Source organism: Rutidosis leptorrhynchoides, chromosome 11, assembly GCF_046630445.1.
Source record: "Rutidosis leptorrhynchoides isolate AG116_Rl617_1_P2 chromosome 11, CSIRO_AGI_Rlap_v1, whole genome shotgun sequence".
Classification (NCBI taxonomy): Eukaryota; Viridiplantae; Streptophyta; class Magnoliopsida; order Asterales; family Asteraceae; genus Rutidosis; species Rutidosis leptorrhynchoides.
Window position 1 is genome coordinate 261,804,294 of NC_092343.1, and position 25,029 is coordinate 261,829,322.

Below are 25,029 nucleotides of genomic sequence, written 5' to 3' on the forward strand. Positions count from 1 at the left end.
TCGATCCTGAGCTGGGTCGCTATTTTTTTTAAAGAAACAAAAGAGCTTATTTTGAGGTAGTTCATGTTCTATTATATTTATTATTATTATTATTATTAATATCATTTGTATTGTTACAATATTTACTACTAATATCTTAATTGTTAGTAATATAAAATTTAACACTAGAACAAGTATTGTTATTATTACTATTATTATTATTATTATTATTATTATTATTATTATTATTATTATTATTATTATTATTATTATTATTATTATTATTATTATTATTATTATTATTATTATTATTATTATTATTATTTTATTAATAACAGTATTATTATTATTATCATATCATTTTTATAAAAATTATCATTTTCATTATTAGTAATATTATTATCTCTATTTTTTTAGTACTATTATGATTATTGGTTTTATAAATAAAAGAAATTTATATAAAAGATATATTACATACTATATTTATGTTAACTATAATAATAACTAAATTACACCTAGTGCATAAGTATATTTTAAAATATTATAAGTAATAAAAAACACATATATAAATATAAATATTAATCTAAATACATTATATGAGTTACAATTTAATACTATATAATAAAATATATAAATATATATGGAACATATAATCTATATCACTAATAAATATATGTAAAATTGTCCGATTACAATTATATGTATTAATAAATATACAAATGATATAGGTTCGTGAATCGAAGGCCAACCTTACACTTATTCAATGATGTTATATGTATTTTTACTACAAAATACAGTACGGTGAGTATATAGTTCCCTTTTAACTCTAAATATTTTGGGCTGAGAATACATGCGCTGTTTTTATAAATGATTTACGTTATGGACACAAGTGATCAAAAATATAATTTCTACGTTGAGTTGTACCATGGCATATCTCTTTATACTTGGTAGCTAATATTTACGTGAGGAGCGTAAACGCGAATCCTGTTGATAGATCTATCGGGCCTGACAACTCCAACCGGGCTGGACGACCAGCATTTAACGGTTGCACAGTACTTCGTTTCGTTACTACACTTGGTACGGTGTAGGGTTTATTTAAGAGTATGCTGCTGTGATTTAAATGTTAAGTATGATTACCAAGTGCTCAACGTCTTTTTCATACACGAGGAGTGTATTATGTATAAACATGAAATCTTGTGGTCCATAGTTATTACGCTGCTAGCATCAAACCTATATATCTCACCAACTTTATGTTGACTCTTTAAAGCATGTTATTCTCAGGTACGAATTAAGTCTTCCGCTGTGCATTAGCTCATATTAAAGATATTATCTGGAGTCGATCATCGCAATGGGACCAACTGTTGAAGACTTCGTCCGAATGGATTAGTTCGGGTTACTACAGTTGGTATCAGAGCGTTGGTCTTAGCGAACCAGGCCTTGCATTAGTGTGTCTAACTGGTAGTTGTTAGGATACATTAGTGAGTCTGGACTTTGACCGTGTCTACCTGTCAAAAAGTTTTGCTTATCATTTCTAGTCGGAAACTATCTGCTTATCATCCTTAGGGAATTGCCTGCTTATCATTCTTTAGTCTAGACACGTCTTACTGCATTTAGTGCATCGATAGTATATAGACAAAAATTCATATCTTAGCGCATCTGTAGACTTGCTTGTCATATGCTGTAGGTTCCTCTGTAGGCTACGAAATCTTTAGTATTAAATATAGATATTCTATGAAGTTAGAATATCATCCTATATTCGAAAGTCATTTCACATCGAAGATCCTTCTCATTCATCAAATTTCCCTCTTGGTGATGAACTTGAAAGCACTTACCGACGAATCTGTTCGAGAAACCATTTACCCTCTCATTTCTAGAATATCCTGTCACGATTATATGATATCCTATATTTTGAATCTTACTCACCCGCTCATTTCAATCGTCAATTATCCCGACATAATATAAGAAGTTAACGAACTACATGCTAGAGTAATGGCTTTGGAGAACCTGATGCGAAGTTTACGAACACCAGCAGCATCTTCATCAGCATCAACAGCATCACCATCATCAACGTCAACGGAATCCTTATCATCCTCAAACCACAACCACATCGTAAATTTCAACGTCACAAATTATATCTCGAGTATAATCACCGTTCTACGTATCGCTCTATCTACCTTATTTTCGTTCGACATATCGTTCTACATCGATTACCTTCGTTTTACGTAACGTTCTACTTAATTTATTTTCGTTCGACATGACGATTATGTAATCTCTAATGTTTTAGAGATCATGTAATCAAGTATCAACGATAAATCAAATGAGTTTAATATCTTATTGACTCATTAAATCCATAATTACATCTGAAGAAAATATATATGCAGGTATATTTTCATAAAGATCGTAATTAAAAATTCTTTCGTACAAACTGTTAATGATGAAAATATTTTAACGGGTGGGTAGTACCCGAGGAATATTTAGAATTCACATTAATAAGTTACACTGTACATTCTTCGAATCTGATTCAACGGTTATCTATTATCTTACTTACAACCATCGATATTCGTATCCGCTCACCCCAGAATAACCATTTTCATTCAAATTTCATATTCGGATTTTGACCTATCAGAATCCAACAAGTGGCATAAAGAAGAAAACATTGGACAAAATAAAATTTGTTAGAAACAGACGAATTAACTAAATTGAAATATTGTTAGGAATCCATGCTAACTGTTCCTAGCTAACTGTTCCCGGCTAACATTTAATTTATCGCAATTTACATTCTCGCAATTTTAATTTCTGCACTGTACATACTGTCGGGACACATGTACAACAATACGTCGGATTAATTCTGAGACAACACGTTGTATAATGGGTCATGATATATATTTATTTATTTTACGCACTTTAAATAACGGGACACGTATGCAAGGTTTCGACTTATCATATCGACCCATCTATATATATATTTCGGAACAACCGTAGACACTCTATGTGTGAAGGTGGGAGTTGGCTATACAGGGTCGGAGTTGATTCCAAAATATATATATACTTTGAGTTATGATCGACACTGAGACCGGTACACGGGTCACAATACGTATTAATTATGTATATTAAATTATATATGAATATATTGAACTGTTGAACAATTGGACCATTGGACAATCGGACTATTAGACTGCTAACTTTGGACAAGTAAATGAATTAAAATATTGATTATAACATATGAAACTAAACAATTCTTCAAGTTTGCCACTTGATTTCATCTTCAACCTCATTTGAATCTCGACAATTACAATCCGCGTTCAAATCTTTTCATAATTCTTAAAAACACCTTGATCAAGAAGTTGAACCAGCCGTACATCGTCTACGGAAGAAAGATTCATGCATATAGTTATGCATCTGAAGAACTCTCGAACCCAAATTCATAGTTTAACACGTATAAGTGTTGAATCCTTTACCATTCATTAGCAAAAACAACCTTATGACTCCTTTTCAAGTAGTCAATTTTGTCACAGCTCCACTTCGACTTCTCAGTAAGATTACTTTTATTATAACCTCGACATATACGTTATCCTTTCGCCGTCGTTACCGGAGGACCTTTCATATTCCATCATGTTATCATCAGCATTTAATCATCTAAACACACAATTCTTCTGAAACCACCTCAGTTTGATAACCGATGACCCAGATTTGTCAACTTTGAGAATGCTGACGAAGCAGCATATTGTAAATGATCTTAATGGTCAAAAGTGGATGATAAAGAAGGAAATGATGGGAACACTTAATAGAAAATTTAGCACCGAAAAGTGGATTATGCGAAACTATGAAGGAAACTGTGAACAAATTACAAAGAATAAGTTTGACTTCAAAGAATCCAAAAGATTCAGTGCCTACTGAGATCATTAGTAAGAACCCTACTCTTTATTCTAAATCTTTCCAGATGATGTTCTTCATCATCATCTTATCTTAGATATTATAAGATATCTTCATATCTTTCGTTATATATATTCTCCATATATCTGGAAATATTTTCACAACTATTCTTAGCTGGGGTCATTTATCTCTCTGTAATATCTGCGTTACAACAATAAAAGAAACTGTGTTAGTTTCTAAATTCTAAAACCTTCGAGTTTGAAATAGGAATGTTCTGAAGCAGTGTTGGGAACTGATGCATGAATTAGTATAATATAATGAAACTTGATCAACTTCATTATATTACAGTAAGTCATGTTAAGTTTCTAATGGAATGTGATGATTCACAGTACCGTGATCATGTGCCATGTTACACGGCTCATACATTCTATCTAATCCTCAAACGTATTAGGAACATATTGTCTTGATAGTTCTATCTTTTCCAGGGTATTCTGGTAATTTGACAAGTCAAAATCGTACCAATACCCTTTCCTTCTTAGAGCATTAGCTATGCTCATTCCAAATCTTATACCTACGAATTCCGGACCATTGCTCGCTTGACTCAAGGACGGGAAGAAGAAACGAAGGGACAAAGCCCCCAAAATAGAAATTGGGGTATAGATCGCAGCAAAAAGGAGAGAGTATTAACTATGGATGACAATGATTATAGAAAACAGAAACAAGAGCCTCGAAGTATAAGTGGAGATATCAAACTCAACAACCACCGAGGATTTACAAACCGTGTATATCAATGCCGATAGCAATATAGAGACACGGGAGAACTAGAAACACTATCAACACAAGAGTATAATAGAAGTAAATAGACTCTTCTGTTGGTAGATGAAAAAGAAGGATGACAGATGTAAAAATTAAGAGTATATCAAGGATTAGAATGGGATGAAGCATACTGGAAAATGTCTTAAAGTAGGAATAAAGGACAAATAGTAGAAGATATAGGATATGGAAATAAGGAAACGAAGAGGGTAGATTCATAGTGAAATATACGACAAAGCAATCTAAACATATTGATTTATTTAATCAAAAAAAAAAAGATTCTGATTTTCTAAATCGCCGAAGAACCAAATCTTATTACGTAAGATTTTCTTTAAATCCCTTAAATCCCGAAAGTCAATAATAACCACGTCATCGGTTGAAACGAATATATTTATTTACTCATTTCACTCTTTTGTGATAGCTTCACTCGTGCGCTTCACATGATCGAATCGTTTTATCCATATCTTCCAATAATGATAAAACTCTATTATTACCTCATATTCGTCATGAAAACATTTCTATTGTTATTTATGACAATCTCTACCAAATTTCGGGGACGAAATTTCTTTAACGGGTGGGTACTGTAACGACCCGGAAATTTCCGACCAAATTTAAACCTTAAACTTTATATGTTTCCGACACGATAAGCAAAATCTGTAATGTTGAGTCTAGAGAGTTTGAAATCTATATTCAGAAAATTTGATACCCTTTGACCATGCATGATGATTCACGAACCTTTGAGTGTTTACATAATTGTAGATATAAATAGTTATATAAATAATTATAAATAATAGTTTAAATATATTAATGAACTATTATGTGATTTTTGTTATTATAAAAGATAACTTAAAATAATTAAAATTTGTTATTTGAATAAATATAGTATATTATAACTAATTTCGAACATAAGCTGTCAGTGTTAACAAAGTATAAAGTATATAATATTATTACCTTTATTATTATTATTAATGTTAATATTATTAACAACATAAATATATAGATATGGAAGTTGATACATGTAACTTGTTATGCTTAAATTATTACTTGTATTATTATTATTAATAGATATGATTATTATTTTTATCAAAAAAAAAATTAATTTATTAATATTATAAAATGTTAATATGATTATCATTTAAAAATCATCATCTTAGAATTTATTTTATTTACATTTAACTTTATCATATTTAGTATTTTTTTAATGTTATTAATTTCTTTTATCATTAAGACTAGTATTATTTTTACTATTAGTGTATTTAATATTTAATTTATTATTATTATTAATCATTAAGTGTAATTACAAAATATAAATACTTATACATATACATGATACATCCAGAAACAGATAAATGATATATACAGAAACCGATATATGATATATACAGATATTTATACAAAAGTAAATAATGATATAAATAGATATATAATTACGGATTATTATACTAATACATATATATACAAACGCCTATATATATGCTTATAACACTATCTGTTATTTCAATTTGTCTTCTGTTTCCTGTGTGCCTGTGAGCACTTGTCGACCAGCAACCCTACAAAAAAAAAAAAAATCCAATCGATATCCTTCAACCTCTACTCTAATCAATCACGTTTTCCTTCTCAATATCCTCCATATTTCCAAGCATATATCATCTATCTGGAATATATCAATTTTTTTTTTTGAAAACCTCTGTACATAATACCTTTTTGCTCATAATTCGAATTTGAACCATACTTCAAAAACCTTAAATGTAGAAGTGTTCTAAATCATGTCGTGAAGGTTTCTTCAAATTCTCAGATTTTAATTCGATAAAACGAAGACGAATTTTGAGGTCAACGTTTTTATTTCAAAAGGTCAACTGTGTATTCTTCAAACAAATTCGAACTTTCTGTTGTAATTTAAGTTAAATTAATGATGTCAAAAGTTTTTATGAACGATTTAAAAACTATTTCATGTTTGATTCGTAGTCTAAAACGTTTTTATTCTCGAAATCAAATTTTTTTTTTTATATATTAACGATAGCAGCAGTAGCTGCTTAGATTTTTCGTTTTATATTTTTTTTTATATATCACGAACAAAACTCTAGAGTTCCATGATGGTTTACAAGTCCTACTTAATATCATAATTCGTTATTGTAGTAATTAAGGTTCCATAGTCGACTAGTCTGTTGAGGAAGATGAAGAAACAGAAGCACGGTTTAAATAACTTTAAGTTAATAGATATTATAGAAAATCAGCAACAGCCGAATGGTTAATGGGGGTTATGGGTTATCGAGAGGTTGCAAGTTCGATCCTGAGCTGGGTCGCTATTTTTTTTAAAGAAACAAAAGAGCTTATTTTGAGGTAGTTCATGTTCTATTATATTTATTATTATTATTATTAATATCATTTGTATTGTTACAATATTTACTACTAATATCTTAATTGTTAGTAATATAAAATTTAACACTAGAACAAGTATTGTTATTATTACTATTATTATTATTATTATTATTATTATTATTATTATTATTATTATTATTATTATTATTATTATTATTATTATTATTATTATTATTATTATTATTATTATTTTATTAATAACAGTATTATTATTATTATCATATCATTTTTATAAAAATTATCATTTTCATTATTAGTAATATTATTATCTCTATTTTTTTAGTACTATTATGATTATTGGTTTTATAAATAAAAGAAATTTATATAAAAGATATATTACATACTATATTTATGTTAACTATAATAATAACTAAATTACACCTAGTGCATAAGTATATTTTAAAATATTATAAGTAATAAAAAACACATATATAAATATAAATATTAATCTAAATACATTATATGAGTTACAATTTAATACTATATAATAAAATATATAAATATATATGGAACATATAATCTATATCACTAATAAATATATGTAAAATTGTCCGATTACAATTATATGTATTAATAAATATACAAATGATATAGGTTCGTGAATCGAAGGCCAACCTTACACTTATTCAATGATGTTATATGTATTTTTACTACAAAATACAGTACGGTGAGTTTATAGTTCCCTTTTAACTCTAAATATTTTGGGCTGAGAATACATGCGCTGTTTTTATAAATGATTTACGTTATGGACACAAGTGATCAAAAATATAATTTCTACGTTGAGTTGTACCATGGCATATCTCTTTATACTTGGTAGCTAATATTTACGTGAGGAGCGTAAACGCGAATCCTGTTGATAGATCTATCGGGCCTGACAACCCCAACTGGGCTGGACGACCAGCATTTAACGGTTGCACAGTACTTCGTTTCGTTACTACACTTGGCACGGTGTAGGGTTTATTTAAGAGTATGCTGCTGTGATTTAAATGTTAAGTATGGTTACCAAGTGCTCAACGTCTTTTTCATACACGAGGAGTGTATTATGTATAAACATGAAATCTTGTGGTCCATAGTTATTACGCTGCTAGCATCAAACCTATATATCTCACCAACTTTATGTTGACTCTTTAAAGCATGTTATTCTCAGGTACGAATTAAGTCTTCCGCTGTGCATTAGCTCATATTAAAGATATTATCTGGAGTCGATCATCGCAATGGGACCAACTGTTGAAGACTTCGTCCGAATGGATTAGTTCGGGTTACTACAAAAAGGCTTTCATTCGAAAGATGGGGGATATCACATTGGGAAATCCATAAGTTACGATGTGTTTACTTTGACGCATATATTGAGGGGAACCCAAATGCTATTTTACGCAATGGGTTAAGAAATTATTTTGACTCAATATATCCGAATATTGGACTTCGTGATTTAGAAAAAGCGGCTAACATGCAACATAAAGAAGAATGTTATGCTTACGGATTAGTAATGTTCGCTTCTCACCAAAGTGAGAACAAGAACATCGGGCTACAACTATTAAACAAAACGTTTCCACAAGTGACGGAGTCGGTAATTGGGGTAAGAAATGAGGTTTTTAGATTGTTACGGGACTGTTGGACATTACGTAACCCTCGTCCCTTTGACGACGTTACAACACGCTGTCTTATCAACGGCCATAACGGTTATGTTCCACAAGACCAAGGATGGGAAGTAATCCTAGTAAAACCAGAATGCATGACTTGTTTCTGGACGTATGAATTACGTGTCTTTATTGCCTTTGCTGAACGACTTGTGTACTAGCTAGAATTATCTTCACAACCATCTTGTGTGCTATATTTTATGCTATATGTAAAATAAGCGGTATTGTAAGTTTGTAAAATATTGTGTAAAAGTTTGAACGCGAAATATTATTATAATTAGTTTTTCATATAGAATTGTAGTAGTTGAATTGTATATTAGCTACTAAGTATGAACTTAACGGGTAGGTACTACCCGAATTTAAACTTATAAAACGCTAATATGAAGAAAAAGCTTTTATAAATGAGTTCATATTATGCTACAAAATACTATTAACTACTCTTAATATTCTGTATGATTAACTTGTTCCATTTGACTATTTTGAAGGAAATGGCACCGACTACTCGACACACCGTGAATATGAATGAAGAGGAATTCCGTACTTTTCTAGCTTCAAACATAGCCGCAGTACAGGCTGCGCTACATACCAACAATAACTTTGGATCTAGCAGTTCAGGAAATCGTGTAGGATGCACCTACAAAGAATTCACTGCCTGCAAACCTTTGGAATTTGATGGAACCGAAGGACCGATCGGATTGAAACGGTGGACCGAGGAGGTCGAATCGGTGTTTGCCATAAGTAAGTGTACTGAAGAGGACAAAGTGAAGTACGCTACGCATACCTTCACAGGTTCTGCGTTAACATGGTGGAATACCTATCTAGAGCAAGTGGGACAAGACGATGCGTACGCACTACCGTGGTCAGCATTCAAGAACTTGATGAACGAGAAGTACCGTCCCAGAACCGAGGTCAATAAGCTCAAGACAGAACTTAGAGGGTTACGAACCCAAGGATTTGATATTACCACGTACGAAAGACGATTCACAGAATTGTGCCTATTGTGTCCGGGAGCATTCGAAGATGAGGAAGAGAAGATCGACGAATTTGTGAAAGGATTACCGGAAAGAATCCAAGAAGATATAAGTTCACACGAGCCTGCCTCCATACAACAGGCATGTAGAATGGCTCACAAACTAGTGAACCAGATTGAAGAAAGAATTAAAGAACAGACTGCTGAAGAGGCCAATGTAAAGCAAGTCAAAAGAAAGTGAGAGGAAAACGGTGATAAGAATCACCAATACAACAACAACAGCAATTACAACAATAATCGCAACAATTATCCCAACAATCGCAACATCAATCGCAACTACAATAAACGGCCCATGAACAACAACAACAACAACAACAACAACAACAACAACAACAGCAACTACAACAATCATCCCAACAACAATAATAACCGCAACAACAACAACAATCAGAAGCAGCTATCTCAAAGGTGTGAAAAGTATCACTCGGGGTTCTGCACCAAATTTTGCAACAAGTGTAAAAGAAATGGTCATAGCACGGCGAAGTGTGAGGTCTACGGACCAGGGGTTAATAGAACGAAAGGAACAAATGGTGTCGGAACGAGTAATGGCGGAGCAAGTAGTGTCGGAGCAAGTTATGCCAATGTAGTTTATTCTAAATGTGGAAAACCGGGCCACATTATTAGAAATTGCACGAACCAGGAGAACACGAATGGACAAGGCCGCGGAAGAGTTTTCAATATTAATGCGGCAGAGGCACAGGAAGACCCGGAGCTTGTTATGGGTACATTTCTTATTGACAATAAATCTGCTTACGTTTTATTTGATTCGGGTGCGGATAGAAGCTATATGAGTAGAGATTTTTGTGCTAAATTAAGTTGTCCATTGACGCCTTTGGATAGTAAATTTTTACTCGATTTAGCAAATGGTAAATTAATTTCAGCAGATAATATATGTCGAAATCGAGAAATTAAGCTGGTTAGCGAAACATTTAAGATTGATTTGATACCAGTAGAGTTAGGGAGTTTTGATGTGATAATCGGTATGGACTGGTTGAAAGAAGTGAAAGCAGAGATCGTTTGTTACAAAAATGCAATTCGCATTATACGAGAAAAAGGAAAATCCTTAATGGTGTACGGAGAAAAGGGCAACACGAAGCTACATCTTATTAGTAATTTGAAGGCACAAAAACTAATAAGAAAAGGTTGCTATGCTGTTCTAGCACACGTCGAGAAAGTACAAACTAAAGAAAAGAGCATCAATGATGTTCCCATTGGAAAAGAATTTCCCGATGTATTTCCGAAAGAATTACTGGGATTACCCCCACATCGATCCGTTGAATTTCAAATAGATCTTGTACCAGGAGCTGCACCAATAGCTCGTGCTCCTTACAGACTCGCACCCAGCGAGATGAAAGAACTGCAAAGCCAATTACAAGAACTTTTAGAGCGTGGTTTCATTCGACCAAGCACATCACCGTGGGGAGCTCCTGTTTTGTTTGTCAAGAAGAAAGATGGTACATTCAGGTTGTGTATCGACTACCGAGAGTTGAACAAACTTACCATCAAGAACCGCTACCCACTATCGAGAATCGATGACTTATTTGATCAACTACAAGGCTCGTCTGTTTATTCAAAGATTGACTTACGTTCCGGGTATCATCAAATGCGGGTGAAAGAAGATGATATTCCAAAGACTGCTTTCAGAACACGTTACGGTCATTACGAGTTTATGGTCATGCCGTTTGGTTTAACTAATGCACCAGCTGTGTTCATGGACTTTATGAACCGAGTGTGTGGACCATACCTTGACAAGTTTGTCATTGTTTTCATTGATGACATACTTATTTACTCAAAGGATGACCAAGAACAAGGTGAACATTTGAGAAAGGTGTTAGAAGTATTGAGGAAGGAAGAATTGTACGCTAAATTTTCAAAGTGTGCATTTTGGTTGGAAGAAGTTCAATTCCTCGGTCACATAGTGAACAAAAAAGGTATTAAGGTGGATCCGGCAAAGATAGAAACTGTTGAAAAGTGGGAAACCCCGAAAACTCCGAAACACATACGCCAGTTTTTAGGACTAGCTGGTTACTACAGAAGGTTCATCCAAGACTTTTCCAGAATAGCAAAACCCTTGACTGCATTAACGTATAAAGGGAAGAAATTTGAATGGAATGATGAACAAGAGAAAGCGTTTCAGTTATTGAAGAAAAAGCTAACTACGACACCTATATTGTCATTGCCTGAAGGGAATGATGATTTTGTGATTTATTGTGACGCATCAAAGCAAGGTCTCGGTTGTGTATTAATGCAATGAACAAAGGTGATTGCTTATGCGTCTAGACAATTGAAGATTCATGAACAAAATTATACGACGCATGATTTGGAATTAGGCGCGGTTGTTTTTTCATTAAAGACTTGGAGGCACTACTTATATGGGGTCAAAAGTATTATATATACCGACCACAAAAGTCTTCAACACATATTTAATTAGAAACAACTGAATATGAGGCAGTGTAGGTGGATTGAATTATTGAATGATTACCACTTTGAAATTCGTTACCACCCGGGGAAGGCAAATGTGGTAGCCGATGCCTTGAGCAGGAAGGACAGAGAACCCATTCAAGTAAAATCTATGAATATAATGATTCATAATAACCTTACTACTCAAATAAAGGAGGCGCAACAAGGAGTTTTAAAAGAGGGAAATTTAAAGGATGAAATACCCAAAGGATCGGAGAAGCATCTTAATATTCGGGAAGATGGAACCCGGTATAGGGCTGAAAGGATTTGGGTACCAAAATTTGGAGATATGAGAGAAATGGTACTTAGAGAAGCTCATAAAATCAGATACTCAATACATCCTGGAACGGGGAAGATGTACAAGGATCTCAAGAAACATTTTTGGTGGTCGGGTATGAAAGCCGATGTTGCTAAATACGTAGGAGAATGTTTGACGTGTTCTAAGGTCAAAGCTGAGCATCAGAAACCATCAGGTCTACTTCAACAACCCGATATCCCGGAATGGAAATGGGAAAACATTACCATGGATTTCATCACTAAATTGCCAAGGACTGCAAGTAGTTTTGATACTATTTGGGTAATAGTTGATCGTCTCACCCAATCAGCACACTTCCTGCCAATAAGAGAAGATGACAAGATGGAGAAGTTAGCACGACTGTATTTGAAGGAAGTCGTCTCCAGACATGGAATACCAATCTCTATTATCTCAGATAGGGATGGCAGATTTATTTCAAGATTCTGGCAGACATTACAGCAAGCATTAGGAACTTGTCTAGACATGAGTACTGCCTATCATCCACAAACTGATGGGCAGAGCAAAAGGACGATACAAATGCTTGAAGACATGCTACGAGCATGTGTTATTGATTTCGGAAACAGTTGGGATCGACATCTACCGTTAGCAGAATTTTCCTACAACAACAGCTACCATTCAAGCATTGAGATGGCGCCGTTTGAAGCACTTTATGGTAGAAAGTGCAGGTCTCCGATTTGTTGGAGTGAAGTGGGGGATAGACAGATTACGGGTCCGGAGATTATACAAGAAACTACCGAGAAGATCATCCAAATTCAACAACGGTTGAAAACCGCCCAAAGTCGACAAAAGAGCTACGCTGACATTAAAAGAAAAGATATAGAATTTGAAATTGGAGAGATGGTCATGCTTAAAGTTGCACCTTGGAAAGGCGTTGTTCTATTTGGTAAACGAGGAAAATTAAATCCAAGGTATATTGGACCATTCAAGATTATTGATCGTGTCGGACCAGTAGCTTACCGACTTGAGTTACCTCAACAACTCGCGGCTGTACATAACACTTTCCACGTCTCAAATTTGAAGAAATGTTTTGCTAAAGAAGATCTCACTATTCCGTTACATGAAATCCAAATCAACAAAAAACTTCAATTCATCGAAGAACCCGTCGAAATAATGGATCGTGAGGTTAAAAGACTTAAGCAAAACAAGATACCAATTGTTAAGGTTCGATGGAATGCTCGTAGAGGACCCGAGTTCACCTGGGAGCGTGAAGATCAGATGAAGAAGAAATACCCGCATCTATTTCCAGAAGATTCGTCAACACCTTCAACAGCTTAAAATTTCGGGACGAAATTTATTTAACGGGTAGGTACTGTAGTGACCCGAACTTTTCCATGTTTATATATATTAATTGAGATTGATATTTACATGATTAAATTTTTCCAACATGTTAAGCAATCAAACTTGTTAAGACTTGATTAATTGAAATATGTTTCATATAGACAATTGACCACCCAAGTTGACCGGTGATTCACGAACGTTAAAACTTGTAAAAACTATATGATGACATATATATGGATATATATATATAGTTAACATGATACTATGATAAGTAAACATATCATTAAGTATATTAACAATGAACTACATATGTAAAAACAAGACTACTAACTTAATGATTTTTAAACGAGACATATATGTAACGATTATCGTTGTAAAGACATTTAATGTATATATATCATATTAAGAGATATTCATACATGATAATATCATGATAATATAATAATTTAAAATCTCATTTGATATTATAAACATTGGGTTAAAAACATTTAACAAGATCGTTAACCTAAAGATTTCAAAACAACACTTACATGTAACGACTAACGATGACTTAACGACTCAGTTAAAATGTATATACATGTAGTGTTTTAATATGTATTTATACACTTTTGAAAGACTTCAATACACTTATCAAAATACTTCTACTTAACAAAAATTCTTACAATTACATCCTCGTTCAGTTTCATCAACAATTTTACTCGTATGCACCCGTATTCGTACTCGTACAATACACAGCTTTTAGATGTATGTACTATGTGTATATACACTCCAATGATCAGCTCTCTTAGCAGTCCATGTGAGTCACCTAACACATGTGGGAACCATCATTTGGCAACTAGCATGAAATATCTCATAAAATTACAAAAATATGAGTAATCATTCATGACTTATTAAATGAAAACAAAATTACATATCCTTTATATCTAATCCATACACCAACGACCAAAAACACCTACAAACACTTTCATTCTTCAATTTTCTTCATCTAATTGATCTCTCTCAAGTTCTATCTTCAAGTTCTAAGTGTTCTTCATATATTCTACAAGTTCTAGTTACATAAAATCAAGAATACTTTCAAGTTTGCTAGCTCACTTCCAATCTTGTAAGGTGATCATTCAACCTCAAGAAATCTTTGTTTCTTACAGTAGGTTATCATTCTAATACAAGGTAATAATCATATTTAAACTTTGGTTCAATTTCTATAACTATAACAATCTTATTTCAAGTGATGATCTTACTTGAACTTGTTTTCGTATCATGATTCTGCTTCAAGAACTTCGAGCCATCCAAATATTCGTTGAAGCTAGATCCATTTTTCTCTTTTCCAGTAGGTTTATCCAAGGAACTTAAGGTAGTAATGATGTTCATAACATCATTCGATTCATACATATAAAGCTATCTTATTCGAAGGTTTAAACTTGTAATCACTAGAACATAGTTTAGTTAATTCTAAACTTGTTCGCAAACAAAAGTTAATCCTTCTAACTTGACTTTTAAAATCAACTAAACACATGTTCTATATCAATATGATATGCTAACTTAATGATTTAAAACCTGGAAACACGAAAAATACCGTAAAACCGGATTTACGTCGTCGTAGTAACACCGCGGGCTGTTTTGGGTTAGTTAATTAAAAACTATGATAAACTTTGATTTAAAAGTTGTTATTTTGAGAAAATGATTTTTATTATGAACATGAAACTATATCCAAAAATTATGGTTAAACTCAAAGTGGAAGTATGTTTTCTAAAATGGTCATCTAGACGTCGTTCTTTCGACTGAAATGACTACCTTTACAAAAACGAATTGTAACTTATTTTTCCGACTATAAACCTATACTTTTTCTGTTTAGATTCATAAAATAGAGTTCAATATGAAACCATAGCAATTTGATTCACTCAAAACGGATTTAAAATGAAGAAGTTATGGGTAAAACAAGATTGGATAATTTTTCTCATTTTAGCTACGTGAAAATTGGTAACAAATCTATTCCAACCATAACTTAATCAACTTGTATTTTATATTATGTAATCTTGAGATACCATAGACACGTATATAATGTTTTGACCTATCATGTCGACACATCTATATATATTTCGGAACAACCATAGACACTCTATATGTGAATGTTGGAGTTAGCTATACAGGGTTGAGGTTGATTCTAAAATATATATAGTTTGAGTTGTGATCAATACTGAGATACGTATACACTGGGTCGTGGATTGATTCAAGATAATATTTATCGATTTATTTCTGTACATCTAACTGTGGACAACTAGTTGTAGGTTACTAACGAGGACAGCTGACTTAATAAACTTAAAACATCAAAATATATTAAAAGTGTTGTAAATATATATTTTGAACATACATTGATATATATGTATATATTGTTATAGGTTCGTGAATCAACTAGTGGCCACGTCTTACTTCCCGACGAAGTAAAAATCTGTGAAAGTGAGTTATAGTCCCACTTTTAAAATCTAATATTTTTGGGATGAGAATACATGCAGGTTTTATAAATGATTTACAAAATAGACACAAGTACGTGAAACTACATTCTATGGTTGAATTATCGAAATCGAATATGCCCCTTTTTATTAAGTCTGGTAATCTAAGAATTAGGGAACAGACACCCTAATTGACGCGAATCCTAAAGATAGATCTATTGGGCCTTACAAACCCCATCCAAGGTACCGGATGCTTTAGTACTTCGAAATTTATATCATATCCGAAGGGTGTCCCGGAATGATGGGGATATTCTTATATATGCATCTTGTTAATGTCGGTTACCAGGTGTTCACCATATGAATGATTTTTATCTCTGTGTATGGGATGTGTATTGAAATATGAAATCTTGTGGTCTATTATTATGATTTGATATATATAGGTTAAACCTATAACTCACCAACATTTTTGTTGACGTTTTAAGCATGTTTATTCTCAGGTGATTATTAAGAGCTTCCGCTGTTGCATACTTAAATAAGGACGAGATTTGGAGTCCATGCTTGTATGATATTGTGTAAAAACTGCATTCAAGAAACTTATTTTGTTGTAACATATTTGTATTGTAAACCATTATGTAATGGTCGTGTGTAAACAGAATATTTTAGATTATCATTATTTGATAATCTACGTAAAGCTTTTTAAACCTTTATTGATGAAATAAAGGTTATGGTTTGTTTTAAAATGAATGCAGTCTTTGAAAAACGTCTCATATAGAGGTCAAAACCTCGCAACGAAATCAATTAATATGGAACGTTTTTAATCAATAAGAACGGGACATTTCAAACAGTACCATCAATAACAGTACCAGTACCATCAACAATCCATGCTTCAATATCATCATCTGTACTTTGAGTATGATCTTCGTTCTACGTATCGTTCTACCTCATTTATCTTCGTTCGACATGGCGAATATGTAATCTCTAAAGTTTTAGAGATTATTTATTCTAGTTCCAACCGAAAAGCAAATGAGTTTAATATCATATTAACTCATTAAATCCATGAATACATCTGAAGAAAATATATATGTATATATGTTTTCATAAAGATTGTAATTAAAAATTCTCTTGTACAAACTGTTAATGGTGAAAATATTTTAACGGATAGGTAATACTCGAGGAATATTTAAATTTCACATTAATAAGTTACATTGTACGTTCTTCGAATCTGTTTCAATAGTCATATACTATCCTATTAGGATTTTGACATATCAGAATCCAACAAGTGGCATAATGAAAAAAAAATGGACACAATAAAAATTGATTAGAAACAGACTAATTAACAATATAAAATTTTGTTAAGAATCCACGCTAACAAAATCCTAGCTAACTGTTCCGAGCTAACTGTTAATTCCGTATTACATTTTATTTATCGCAATTTATTTTATCGCAATTTAATTCTCGCAATTTTATTTATTGTTATTTAATTTCTGTTATTTACTTTACGCACTTTATTTATCGTTATTTAATTTCTGTTATTTATTTTACGCACTTTAAATATCGGGACACGTATACAAGGTTTGACATATCATATTGACGCATCTATATATATTATTTGGAATCACCATAGACACTCTATATGCAGTAATGATCGAGTTCTCTATACAGGGTTGAGGTTGATTCTACAATAATATATATAATTTGAGTTGTGATCGAGTCAGAGACGTATACGGGTCACGACACGTATTAATTAATTCGAATATTATATATTAAACTGTATAAGAATTATTGGACTGTCAACTGTGGACTATCGACTGTGGACAAATAACATTGGACAATTAAAAATGAATTAAACTATTGATTATAACATATGAAACAAAACAATTCTTCAAGTTTGCCACTTGATTTCATCTTAAACCTCATTTGTATCTTGACGATTACAATCTGCGTTCAAACCTTTCATGATTCTTGAAAACACCTCAATCGAGAAGATGAACCAACCACATGATACCTACGAAAGAAAGAACTTATGCATATAGTATTGCACCTGAAAAACTCTCGGAAGCTGAGTAAACATTTAACACGTAGTTGTGCTAATTCCTTAGTGTTATTATCACCCAAAATAACATTGCAATTCTTTTTCACAATTAGCTAATTTTGTCACAGCTCCAACAAATCCACTTCAATTTTTCATTCGAATAAACTTTATTATAAACATTACCCCTTCATCATCGTTACCGGAGAACCGTTTATATACCACCACATTAGCAGTAAACTTACTAGCAAATTCATTATTCATTAACTTAAGTTTATCTCCGAAAAACCATTATAATTGTTCATTAAAGTCCTATCATATACCCATCCGCATCTTGTAAAAAGAACTGCCATACCAAATACCGGGAAATCAGCAATCAGTACTTTGAAAACTCACACCATTACTACATCAACAGTTATATGTATACATATAACACTTATCTCTTAGAATCATGATCTTCCATTATGGAATTTTGAAAAGCACCCAGTCTGCGAATCAATACTCTGAATGTAGAAAAAGCTGAATGAAGCAGCAGAAACCATAGACAACCGTAAACGACCTTAATCATTGAAAGTTTGATGATAAAGAATAGTATGTTGGAAAAGCTCAGAAAAGTTGGAACTGGAAAACGGATTGAGCTAACCATAAAGGAAACCAAGGAGAAATACAAGTAACATACCCTAAATTCATAGAACCCAGATAAATTTAGGTCCGTTGAAATCTTTAGAGAATATCTTGCTCCGAAGTCATGTTAAAATCTTGCGGAAAAATCTTTCTCCATCAACCATTGAACTTAGAAATTCCAAAATATCATCATCAATATCTTCGATATTTCTGAGGATATTTTCAGAAATATTCTCGTCCAAAATTATATACCTCTTCGTGCTTCCTGTGTATCATTATGTTGGAAACATTCAATAGAAAATTTAGTACCGAAAAGTGGATTATGCGAAACTATGAAGGAAGCCGTGGACAAATCACAAAGAATAAGTTTGACTTCAAAGAATTCAAATGATTCAATGCCTGCTGAAATCTTTAGCGAATACCTTGCTGCTGACTCCAAACTCTTGCGGACAAATTTTCTTCACCATCCTTCGATATTAGAAATTCCAAGATATCATCGTATCTTTCATTATAAATATCCTCCATATTTCTGAAGATATTTTCATAACTATTCTTATCTGAAATCATTAATCTCTTCGTGCTATAAATGTTACATCATATAGAAACTGTTAGTTTCTATATTCTGTAAACTTTCGAGCTTAAAAATATGAATGTTATTGAAGTAATGTTGAGAACTGAAGCATGAGTTAGTATAATATAATGACACTTGATCAACGTGATTATATTACAGTAAGTCATGCTGAGTTTCTTATGGGACGTGATGATTCACAGACCATAACATCATCACGTGCCATGTTACATAACTCTTTCATTCTGCTTAACTTCTGAACATATCAAGAAAGTATATTCTTGATAGCTCTATTCTCAATGATTCTGGTAATTTGACGAATCAAATCGTGCTATTACGTTCTTTCTTGATTATAACATTAAATTCATTCGAAACTCCATACTTACAAATTCTAGACCATTACTCGTTTTACTAGAGATCGAGAGGAGATTAAAAAGACGAAGAGCTCCAAAACTTAAAGGAAGATATAAAACTCGACAACAACACTGAAATTACAATAATTAAAAATTAAAACATCATGACAATTAAAAATTAAAAGATTACAATCAAACTACTCGTCGTCGTTAATTGTCATCTGCAAAGTAGCGTTCACCAGTCATTTCACCATCCGTGAGGTACTCTGGAGACATCGATAACTCTCTTGATGCCTCAACTACTGCTTCAGCTGATTCATCGAGGTAACGATAACCCAACGTCTCTTCATCTTCAAGAACCGCATATAAAGAAATGCGTTTACCGCGATCTTCAATGGTATCTTTTATAAAGTACCATTGATCATCGGTACACAGAAAACTTGCCCTACAATCCGCATCATAATCGTCTTTATAAAAGAACACAGACGTGAATTCACACGGAACTTTTTCCTTCAGAAAGGGTAGCAAGTTTTGTAAACCAACATCACGAATGTCGATATCTTCAAACGAAATACTGTCGCTCCACTTATATTCCTGCATTTGATTACGGAAATCACCTCCGTAATGAACATTGAATGAAACAATCATTGGGGGAAGTGTTAACATTTTGCAGTTTGGGAGTGTTTGATTTTGATTTTGAGAAAGGTGGAAATATAAAAGAAATATATGTTGAGTGTATAAAATGAAGTATATGGTTGGTGTTTTTATAGTGTAAAAGTGACTGTTGGGATAGCCGTTGGAATTTTTTTTTATTTTACTAACGGCTAAAAATTTGGGCAAGTTTTTGGGCGAAAGTGGACGATGCCCGTTGGGACCTCTCTCATGATAGTTTCATTCGTGCTCTACGAATAATCGAATTATTTTATCTGTATTATTCTATAATGATGAAAACTCTATTTATCAACTCATATTGGTCATGAAAACATTTTTTATTGTTAGCCATGACCACCACACTCAAATTTCGGGACGAAATTTCTTTAACGGGTAGGTACTGTGATGACCCGGGAATTTCTGACCAAATTTAAACTTAATCTTTATATGTTTCCGACACGATAAGCAAAGTCTGTAATGTTGAGTCTCGAAAACTTTGAACTATGCTCATGTATATATTTAAACCTCTGACTGTGCCAACGATTCACGAACATTATAAATATAAATATTTATATAATTTCTTTGTAAATAAATATGTAATTACATATATAGATATAAACATAAATATAAGTGTATACACAATATTTTGAATTAACAAAGTACACTTAAGCAATGGGAATTAAAAATGCAAAAGTTGAAATATATAAATCTATATATATATATATATATATATATATATATATATATATATATATATATATATATATATATATATATATATATATATGATTAATACACATAATTATTATTTACATGTATAGTACTATATATATAATATTAGTAATATTGCTGTTATCAGTATTATTATTAATTTCAATATTATTAGTAGTAATGTTTATATAATAAATAACATTATGTATCCTTATATGTGTGTGTGTATATATATATATATATATATATATATATATATATATATATATATATATATATAAATACATAATCGATATATAGTATTACAAACACTGATATAGATACATATACAGATATAAATTTCATTTATATATATATATATTTATATATAAATAAATATATATATGCAGTTAAATTATTATATAAATACAAAATGTAATTATACTGATATCTACTTAAATATTTTGATATATACGCATTTTTTAGATCCAAAAGCAGTTAGATATCACCAGCTGTTTTTTTTTTTACTTTCTGTTAAATTACTCAAGTGACTTCATAGTTTGTACGAATCAATTCTTATTTTCAACATCAAACTTTAGTTAATTTGTCATTTGGCTAAATATTGTTACCAGTCTCTTTCTAATTGTATATGTGTATCTGCTTTTCCACATTTTTCTTCTTGATTAAACAGGCTCTCGATATACTGTCTTTAACATACATTCTTTAATCTTGATGCTACGAATTAAAACCATTCAATTATCTTCCATTACCACTACAAAACCTTAGTAACAGCTGATGTTAATTTAATTCAAACCAAAATACAGCAACAAAACTCGAAACCTCTGTATATACACTTTTTTGCCAAAACTCGAATATGAACCAATCTTCAAAAAGTAACAATGCAAAGTAGTTAGGAATCGTTCACTTAAACTATCTGTGAAATTACAGCTTCCAATTTCCTCTATCGAGTTTCGATTTTCGAGTCAAAGTTCTGGTATTTAAAAAGTCAACCTTTTGTTCATCCAAAAATTCAAAATCTTGTTGATGTTTCAGATTCAATTGACAAATCACGAAGTTTCTTAAAGTGTTTTACTACCTCTTTCATGTAGAAATCATAGCCTAAAAGTGATTGGAATTTAAAAATCAAATATAGAGTTTATTATTATTATTTTTTTGCTTCGTAACAGCTACTGCTGCTGTTTTAATATTTTTTTTTCTTTCGATTTCTAACACATTCTAAATGTTTCAATTCCCGTCCTATATCAAACTCTTAAATCCACGATTATGTTTGAAAAGTGTTTTAATCCATCAAGTTTGTAATAATGAAGAAGATGAAATAAGGAAACAGATAAAGATACTTTAAATAAATTTCGATTGGGGTTTATAACAGAAAAACGAATATGGACTGACGGTTTTGGGAGTGCTTTAGTGAACGAGGGAGTCTAGGGTTCGAGTCCCTTAAGAGGCTGTAACTTTTCTTAAACCTATTTTCCATGAAGGTAGTTCCTTTTATTTAGTTTTTATTATTATTATTATTATCATTTTCATTATAATTAAAATTATAATTTTTATTATTATTGTTATTATAAATTGTTGTTATTATGATAAAAGTTATGATATGATTATTATTATTATTATTATTATTATTATTATTATTATTATTATTATTATTATTATTATTATTATTATTATTATTATTATTATTATTATTATTATTATTATTATTATTATTATTATTATATTATTATTATTATTATTATTATCATTCTAATTATTAATAAGTAACATCACTAAATGTTTTTAGGATTATCATTATAATTACTAGCGTTAATATCATTATGATTATTATTATTACTATTATTATTATAAGTATTATAATAATTATCATTAGTATCATGATAATTGATATAACAATTATTATTATTATAACTAAAAGTATTATTAATGTTATCATTATTATTATTAATATTATTATTGTTATTATTAGTGTTAAAAGTTATTAATATTAATATATGTATATGTATTATAATCATAATTGTTATCATTATAAGTATTAATAATATTATTAATAGTAAATTTATAATTATTAGTATTATTATTATTATTAACGAAAATATCATTCTTAACAATGTCATTATTATTATTAGCATTATCATTTAGATTATAACAATATATATATATAAACGTACGGATTTAAAAACTATGGATAAAATTATAATTTAAGTAAATTACTAATTATTAGTATTATTATTAATAAAGTTATTATTATAATTATTAGTACATCATTTTATTTACCAAAAACTACCTTTTTAAATAGATGCATATTTTGTACATAAAAGATACTTATTATATATATTATATTTATATTAATATTTCATATAACTATATAAATCAAACCTACTAAGATTATTTATTTAAATAAGTACAAATAACAAACTATTGATTTTAAATTAACACTAAACACTAATATATATAAATAAGTATGGATATATTAATATACTATGTAAATAATAAATCATTTCAAATATATACACAAATTAATTATACAATATATAAATTAAGATATAATAATAAATTCGCTCGCTTACGAATATATGTTTTAATAGATATACAATTGATATAGGTTCGGAATCCGAGGCCAACTCAATACTTGTTCAATGTCGTTCTATTATTTTTACTACAAAATACAGTATGGTGAGTTTCATTAATCCCTTTTTAAATACTTTTGCAATATATATTTTTGGGACTGAGAATACATGCGCTATTTTTATAACTGTTTTATGAAATAGACACAAGTACGTGAAACTACATTATATGGTTGAATTATCGAAATCGAATATGCCCCTTTTTATTGAGTCTGGTAATCTAAGAATTAGGAAACTGACACCCTAATTGACGCGAACTCTAAAGATAGATCTATCGGGCCCAACAAGCCCCATCCAAAGTACCGGATGCTTTAGTACTTCGAAATTTATATCATGTCCGAAGGAGGATCCCGGAATGATGGGGATATTCTTATATGTATATTGTGAATGTCGGTTACCAGGTGTTCAATCCATATGAATGATTATTTTGTCTCTATGCATGGGACGTATGTTTATGAGAAATGGAAATATGAAATCTTGTGGTCTATTAAAATTATGAAATGATTATTTATGTTAAACTAATGAACTCACCAACCTTTTGGTTGACACTTGAAAGCATGTGTATTCTCAGGTATTAAAGAAATCTTCCGCTGTGCATTTGCTCATCTTAGAGATATTACTTGGAGTCATTCATGACATATTTCAAAAGACGTTGCATTCGAGTCGTTGCGTTCATCAAGATTATTATTAAGTCAATTATAGTTAGATATATTATGAAATGGTATGCCTGCCTTCAACGTTCGATGAAATGAAAGATTGTCTTTTCAAAAACGAATGCAATATTTTTAAAATGTATCATATAGAGGTCAAGTACCTCGCGATGTAATCAACTGTTGTGAATCGTTTATAATCGATATGGACTTCGTCCGGATGGATTAGGACAGGTCCTTTCACGATGGGGGTGACACTTTTACATTCGTTGGCCTTATGACCAACTCCTTGGCACCGATGGCAAATTAGCTTGCCACATTCACCAAAGTGATGCTTGTTGCATTTGTTGCAAAGAGGTAGGTTTCTGGCATAACCCTTCTTGCCGTCGGAGGTGTAAGGCTTCTTAGCAAGGTTGTTGTTGCTTGTTTGGGGGGCTTCCCACTTTCTTTTGTTGTTACCCGACTTATCCTCGACTTTAGGTGCCGGCACTACAATTTCGTCCACCGTTTCTATCAATTTGCGGGCCATGTTCAAAGCTTCTTGATGATTAGTGGGTTTGGATGACATTACTCCGTGTTTGATGCTCTTTGGAAGACCATCCATGTA